The sequence below is a fragment of the Chrysochloris asiatica genome, unplaced genomic scaffold (genome assembly GCF_000296735.1).
Source record: "Chrysochloris asiatica unplaced genomic scaffold, ChrAsi1.0 scaffold00320, whole genome shotgun sequence".
NCBI classification, from domain to species: Eukaryota; Metazoa; Chordata; class Mammalia; order Afrosoricida; family Chrysochloridae; genus Chrysochloris; species Chrysochloris asiatica.
This window is the reverse complement of record NW_006408838.1, coordinates 2,453,705-2,461,334: the sequence shown is the minus strand read 5'-3', so window position 1 is coordinate 2,461,334 and position 7,630 is coordinate 2,453,705. Positions and strand designations below refer to the sequence as shown.

General features: G+C 40.6%; 1 protein-coding gene across 1 annotated transcript in view; it reads right to left on the bottom strand.

Annotated features, from left to right (window-relative positions):
* The window catches only part of RAB3C (RAB3C, member RAS oncogene family), a 492,549-nt gene that overhangs the window by 479,949 nt on the left and 4,970 nt on the right, over window positions 1–7,630 (bottom strand). The gene's annotated exons all lie outside the window — the stretch shown is intronic.

Genomic DNA, 7,630 nt, shown 5'->3' with positions numbered 1-7,630 from the left:
CAGCCCGATTCGTAACCACTACGCTACCAGAGCTCCTAACTGATGGTACATAGAGGGGATTATAACCATTGTAATAACACAAAGTATATGACTTGTTCAATGTAAAACTGATGATCTGCCCTGTAAACAGTCATTCAATTCACAATAAAAACTTCAAAGAAAAAAAAGTAAATGAAGTTCCAAAATGAATGTCAACTGATTTCTGATTACTTTTTCCTTCAGAGGAGGTAGGAAATAAGGTAGCCTCAAACTTTACCTTATATTTACGTTGCTATTATTGTTAGGTGCTGTTGAGTTGCTTCTGACTCATACTGACTGCATGCACAATAGAATGCAACACTTCCCAATTCTGCTCCAGTCTCACAATTGTTATGTTTGAGTTCATTGTTGCTTCTACTTTGTCAATTCATATTGTTGATATTGAGATTCTTCATTGTCTCTTCCCACAGATGTAGTCTGTTTGATTCCTGCGCATTCCATCAGGTGAAGTCCACATGTATAGTCACTTCTTATGTTGTTGAAAATAAGTATTTGCAATGGATAAGTAATTGATTTTGTAAAATTCTGTCATGTAATCTCCAGCATCATTTCTATCAACATGGTCATATTTTCAAACTACTAGTCCTTCCTCTTTGTTTCCAACTTTTGCGTTCCAATCACAAGTAAGGATCATTGCATCATGATTGCATGTTTGATCAATTTCAGATTGAAGAGTATGGCAGAATTCTTCAATTTGATCATCATTAACTCTAGTAGTTTCTACGTAAATTATAATACTAGTGGCATTAATTGGTCTTGCTTATAGGTTTGTGCTTATTATCCTAATACAAGTAGCACTGTACATCAAGATAGAGCTTGAGATGCTCTTTTTCATGAAGAATGCAATGCCATTTCTCTTCAATTTTCCATTTCCAGGATAGTTATCCATATTATTGTCTGATTCAGAATGGCCAATACCAGTCCATTTCAGTTCACTGATGCCTAGAATATGTTTATATTTATGCATTCCATTTCATTTTTGATGATTTCCAATTTTCCTCAATTCATACTTCGTACCTTCCACATTGCAATTATTAATGGATTTTTGCAGCTGTTTCTTCCCATTTTAAGCTATGCCACATCAGCAAATGAAGGTCTTGAAAGCTTCGCTCCATTCATACCATGAAAATAAACTATTTTGAGGAGGCAGCTCTTACTCAGTCATATTTTGAGTGCCTTCCAACCTCAGGGGCTCAACTTCTAGCACTGTATCTGACAATGTTCTGCTACTATTCATGAGGTTTTCAGTGGCTGTCCTTTCAGAAGTGGTTCGCTTCGCCTCCTTTCTAGTCTACTTTGTTCTGGAGACTCCCCTAAAACCAGACCACCATGAATTACCCTGCTGTTATTTAAATTACCAGTGGCATAGCTTCCAGCAACACACAAACTACCACAGTATGACAAAATGGCAAAGGAGTGGTAGTTATACAGTATAGAAAAATAATTTGAAGAAGACATAAAAATGGCTAATAAGCATATGAAAATATGTTCAAAATAATTTGTCATAAGGAAAATATATATTCAAATCACAATGAGATACCACAAAACACTCATTAAAATGACTAAAATTAGAAAGGCCCTTGACAACATTTTTTGTTGTAGATGTGGAGGAAGTGGAACTCTTACATTCTGAGAATATATAATGGTAGTAACACTTTGGAGAATGATTTGACTGTTTCTTATACAGCTAAATATAAATACACAATTACCCTTTATCCCAGCAATTCTATTTTTAGGTATTAAGTCAAGATAAATGAATTCACATTATTACAGAAAAATTTAAAATATAAGAATGTTTATAGCCTTATTCATAATATTGTACAAATAAAACCACCTCAACATCTATCAAGAGAAGAATGAATTAAGAAAAAATGGTAGGTTAGTCAATTATAAAAGAATAAATATTGTATCAAACCAATGTTATAAAAAGTTAAAGAAAGGTTTTCTTGATAAAAGAAACAATTGTTGATAGCTACGGGGGTGGGATTATTCATGGGGTAGAGGGTAGACACATGTTAACATGGTGACAGGACAGGCAATATACAACAAAGGGGAGGTTAGCAGAGGAAAGATGAAGATAGTGGGAGACACCGAGAAGAAAGTAATAGTTAAAGTGAATACAGGTAAATACTGTTAAATGTTGGTACATGGAGGGGATCGCAACCATGTAATGAAGCAAAGTATATGATTTGTTGATTTAAAACTGATGATCCACTCTGTAAACCTTCACTCAATTTACAATAAAAAGTTTAAACAAGAAAGAAAGAATGGTACATTGATACAACAGTGTAATATTTAGCAATAAAATAGAATGAATTAACTGATATATGGAACAAAATGGATAAAGTTCATACTCATACATTGTATTAAGTGCTCTTTAGCTCATATATTATGCTAAACAAAATAAGCCAGACTCAAAAAAGGGCATACTGTATTTCTAGAACCACATGAAGTTCTAAGAAAAAAAAAAACGACCATATATTTCTCCAGGAGAGCACACGAGTAAATAACGGGCACATATAACAAGGATAAGGAATACTAGTAGCATAGTAGATTACAAGCTGTGTTGCTAACAACAAGGTCAGCGGTTTGAACCTACCAGCCACTCCATGGGAGAACGATGAGGCTTTCTGCTCTTGTAAAGATTTACAGCCTCGGAAATTCTATCAAGAGTCGCGATGAGTTGAACCTGACTCAGTGGCACACCACCATCACCACCACATTCAATATGCGGAAATGATGGAATTATGCCTGAAAGTTCTTGCCTACTGCACTCATGCATATAGCACACTTTTTGTGATATTTCCAGAAGTGAAATTCAGCCTCGTTCACCCTCATTCAATAATCAAAAAATGTTACTTTTGGTCATATGTGTATAATAAAGGTATAAGCCATGAACAAGAAGGCATAGATTTTAGTGGTGGTGTTGTTGCTGTCAAGTCAGTTCCGCCTCACAGTGACCCTGTACAGGGTTTTCAAGGAGTAGCTGGGGAATTTGAACCACCAACTTTAAGCTTCAATCCAACCTTGTGGTCCAGAACTTTATCCCACAGAGCCACACCAGGACTCCTAGAGTTTGGTTGTTGTTGTTGTTGTTGTTGTTAAGTGCTGTTGAGTTAGTTCCAACCCATAGCGACCCTGTATAGGGTTTCCAAGGAGCGGCTGGTGAGCTCGAACTGCCGACCTTGCAGTTCAAACGGTTTTGCAGTCTGGCGCATTAACCCACAGCACCACACCAGGACCTAGATAATTATAAGGAATGTGTGGTGCTATTAGATAAGCACTAGACTTGTAAGCAAAAGGTTGTTGGTTCAAACCCCCCAGTCACTCTTCAAATAGTCTATACAGGGTTGCTATAAGTCAACTTGATAGCACTGAATAGCAACAACAACAAATAACTGGAAAATAAATCATTGAAAGTGTGTGTTTGTAAGACTACAGATGGAAGCCTGAACCACATCCAGATCTCCAGAGACGGGAAATTCCCACTTGAAAGGACAAGCAGGCCAACCTGGAGTGGCTAGAAGAACAGAAGATACTTCTTGAAAGAAAGATCTACAGGAAAAATGTAAAACAACATGGGCAGAATGACTGTTACTACAAGAACAAGCAACATGCTTGCCCAGAAAACATCAAGGCAAGTGGTCGGGTCCCCTCAGAGAAAACCCACTTCAAAAACTAAGATCAGTGGGAATACACACTGTGATTGGTGAACACGCTCGACACCGATAAGGGGAAATGAGGGAAAAACAGCAATGAAGCGGTGAGCTAAGCCCTACAACGTTCAATAGACTTCTGTAAACCCGGGTGAAGACCGGGTGGGCCAGCGGTGTGGCAAGACCTGTAGACTCTTGGGCCCAGAGTCAGTGACATAGCCACAGAGGACTAGAGTGGAGAGTGAAACATCCAGCTGAAAACAAGAGAGGGCATATGCATAAGAATACCCACACTTGCAGATGATACCTACTTGTCCTGGCTTCAATGACTGGATGATCAGAGCTCAACCAGAAGTAAAAAGAAGAGGGAAAAGGAAAAAAAAAAAAAAAAGTATGCTCATACAATTTGATGAACTTGACCCACACCTATGGAAGCAGTAGCTCAAAAGAGGGAGTGAGCCCTTGCAGCAAGAATCATTCCCACCCTTCCTACACAGCAGAGTGGACAGGGATGGGCAACTTGGACATTGGCTACCCAAAAAGGGGGGTGAGGGGCTACAAAGGCAAGAAGTGACTGGCTTACAAGCTTTCAAGAGGGAACCTAGAACCAGAGGGCCTGGAGAAAGGTAGAATCTCCAGTGAGTAGTAGTCAATCTGTCTAGGTGGCGCTGATGCAATGAAATCCAGATAGGTCTCTTGTGATACAATAGTGAATAATTGTTATCAGGACTGACTGTGAGAGTTGGAAATGTAAAGGTAGACATTTTATAGCAAGGAGGGGAGTAATTAACTTTTCAGTCTAGGAGCGGAGGTCCCTGGGACCGTCAAGGGAGAGGAGTGGAGAGCAGGACCCTACCCAGAGAAGCAATGATGCCTGAAATGGAGCCAAAGATGATGATGTGGAACGATGGAGCAGCTGGAGACTTTGGATCCAGAGAGGGAGAGCGACTGTGTGCAAAAGACCTGAGGGGCACGGGAGAAGGATTGCATGGAGGGGATTGTAACCATGGCAATGAGACAATATACGATGGAATGAATGTAAAAGTAATATTCTCCCATGTAAACTATCACATAATTCACAATAAATCATTAAAAAAAAAAAGAGAGAGACATAGAGAGCATAATGGACAACAAAACAGGAGACTTCAATATGTTGTCTACAAGAGACATATTTAAAAAACAGAGACAGTCTAAAAAAAAAAAGAAAAGAAAGTGTGTGTTTGGCCCAGTAGCACTTTGTGGTGAGACCTGAGAGTGGAGGAGTTCCTTGAAGACAATATGCACCCAATAGCATGGTGCAGAGATAGTCAGAGGCTTTATCATGGTGTTGTCAGAGCCTAAACCCGGGCTGGTTCCATGGAGGGCAGTATCATTTCCACGCACACTCAGGACCCTTGATGCTAGTCACATATGAAGTCTGATGAGGCTGTGAGTACACATTCACCCAGCCTTGCAGGGACCCCAGGTGGCCAGTTGAATCAATATTGTCTGGGTGAGGGACGTGTGACCCCCTTTCACCTGCATATCTCATACCCAACCCATAGCATCTGCTCAGGAGATGGCATGCATGCTGCTACAGTATGCTAGCCTCGTCTGCCTGCGTGGCCTCTCCAGCCTGGGGTACACAGACCTGCCTACTTCCTCAGCTGGGGCCAGACACCATGGTGAGGGCATTTCTAGTGAAGGCATTGGAGAATGCAGTTTGCAGAGCAGGGAAAGAACCCTGCCAGGAAATAAACTGTGAACATCTTTTGCTGGGAATCTAAACCTGCATCAACAGACAATAAGATGAAAACATAACTTTAAATCCAATGGACAGAAAAAAGTTGAAATTGAAGTCAGCAACATGTAGAAAAAGTACTGATATTGCACATTTGTGAAAATAATGCACGAGGGTTGCATGGTGTGCAAAAATGTAAAATTTGTGTGTTATTTGTGTAAAAGACAGTAATTGATGTTGCAAAACGTCCACATATTTAGTGTAGAGGAATTATCTGCCAAAGAAGGAAAAAAGAAGGACTGTTCTGGGGTGTGATGTCATAAACTTATTTGATTTGGCCTTTCCATCCAAAATCCTTTTATCTCCCATAAAATGATTGGGTTGTTGTTGTTAAGTGATGTAGAGTCAGTTCCAACTCATAGCGACATTGTATAGGGTTTCCAAGAAGCGACTGGTGAGTCACCGACCTTGTGGTTCAAACAGAAGTTGTAGTCCAGTTATTTATCCCATAACACCATACCAGGATTCCAAATGATTAGTTAGGACCAAGAAAATAGGGTGTTCAGAATTCTAATGCCAGGATTGGTTAGTTTTTCCATTCCACTAGTTTCAAAAGAAGCCATTACAGAATCAGACGATCCCAGGACCATCAAGAAAGAAGAGCTATGTGAGGCATCCTGAGATGCCTACCTGGAAAACCAGTAGCAGCTGGCAGAGGTGCCATGGAGAGGCAAAGAAGCTCTCTGGCCTATGGAATGAGCAAAGCTGAGTGTCTATGGGCATTTACAAACTGGCTAAAGGAACTCTGTGGACACCTGGTGCCATGCAGTTGGATACATGCACTGGACTGCTAACCACGAAACCTCCTTGGAAACCCTACACAGGGTCATTATGAGTCCAAAGAAACTCAATGACACTTAACAACAAAGGAACTCTGTGTGTATCATTTGTCAGAGCAGAGCAGGGACTTGCAGAATGGCAGGGAAAATACATGAACTGCTTCATCCTGAGTCGTTTTTGATCCTGAGTAGTACCCTGTTCACTTCTTTAATAAATCCCATAATCATAAGTATTGCCTCTGAGTTCTGTGCGATTACTGCAATGGATTCTTAAACCCAGATTTGAAGTCAAGAGCGGGTAGGAGGGGCGGTTGGGGAGATCTGTACCTATGAAAGTGTTAGTAGCAGAGACCAAGGCATGGAGAGACAGAGCGCTGCAGGCTTCCTGGCCCATGAACCTAGGAATGCTGAGTGCCTACAGGCAGGAGACTGATGTGCAAAATGTACTTTTTGGGCATTTTCAAACTGGTTAAAGGAGCTTTGTACTGCTTTACTGAGCAGGGTAGAGGCCCAGGTGCTACAAGGTTGAGAGGCAGAAGACAAGAATAAGGTGCATCTGCAGTATGGCAGAGAAGAGGTATTCCTGACTAAAGAACTGCTGCATCCTGAGTTATTTCTGATCCTAAATTATATCCTGTTCACTTCATTAATAAGCCATAATCATGAATATTGTTTCTGCATTCTGAGTTGCTATTACAACAGCTCGAGTCCACTTACAGCATTGGAGAAGAATATTAAAGTATCATGGATGGCTAGAAGAATAAACAAATCTGTGTTGGAAGATGTACAGCCAGAATGCTCCTTCTAAGCCAGGATGTTGAGACTTCATTTCTCATACTTCAAACATATTATCAGGAGGAAACCGTTCCTGGAGGAGGACATCATGCTAAGTAAAGTTGAGGGTCAACAAAAAGAGGAAGACCCCTAAAAGATGGAGTGGCACAGTGGCAATAGCAACAGACTCAAACTTAGCAATTACTGTGAGAATGACGCAGGACTGGGCAGTGTTTCATTCTGTTGAGTCAGAATGGCACCCAACAACAGAAACATCAAACCCAACCTGAAGCAGTGAGTGCTGTGGGGAGGACAGTTGGTGCCAGAATAAGGGAAATAAAACTGTAGGGTGGAGGCACACCTGACTTCCACTGTATAGGAATCTACTTTGGTTTGGTTTTGAGTTTGATCCTGCTTCTCCACTGTGAAACCAAGAGGAAGTCAGACATGGACTCCACATCGTTTTTGCATTGGGCGATAGAAATAACCTGCAGTTTTTTTAGTGGTATGTTACACTGGTATCCGGTTATCAAAATTCACCAAACTGTTCACTGATAATATTTATGTGTTTCAATGTATATAAATATTCCCGGGGGGGGGGG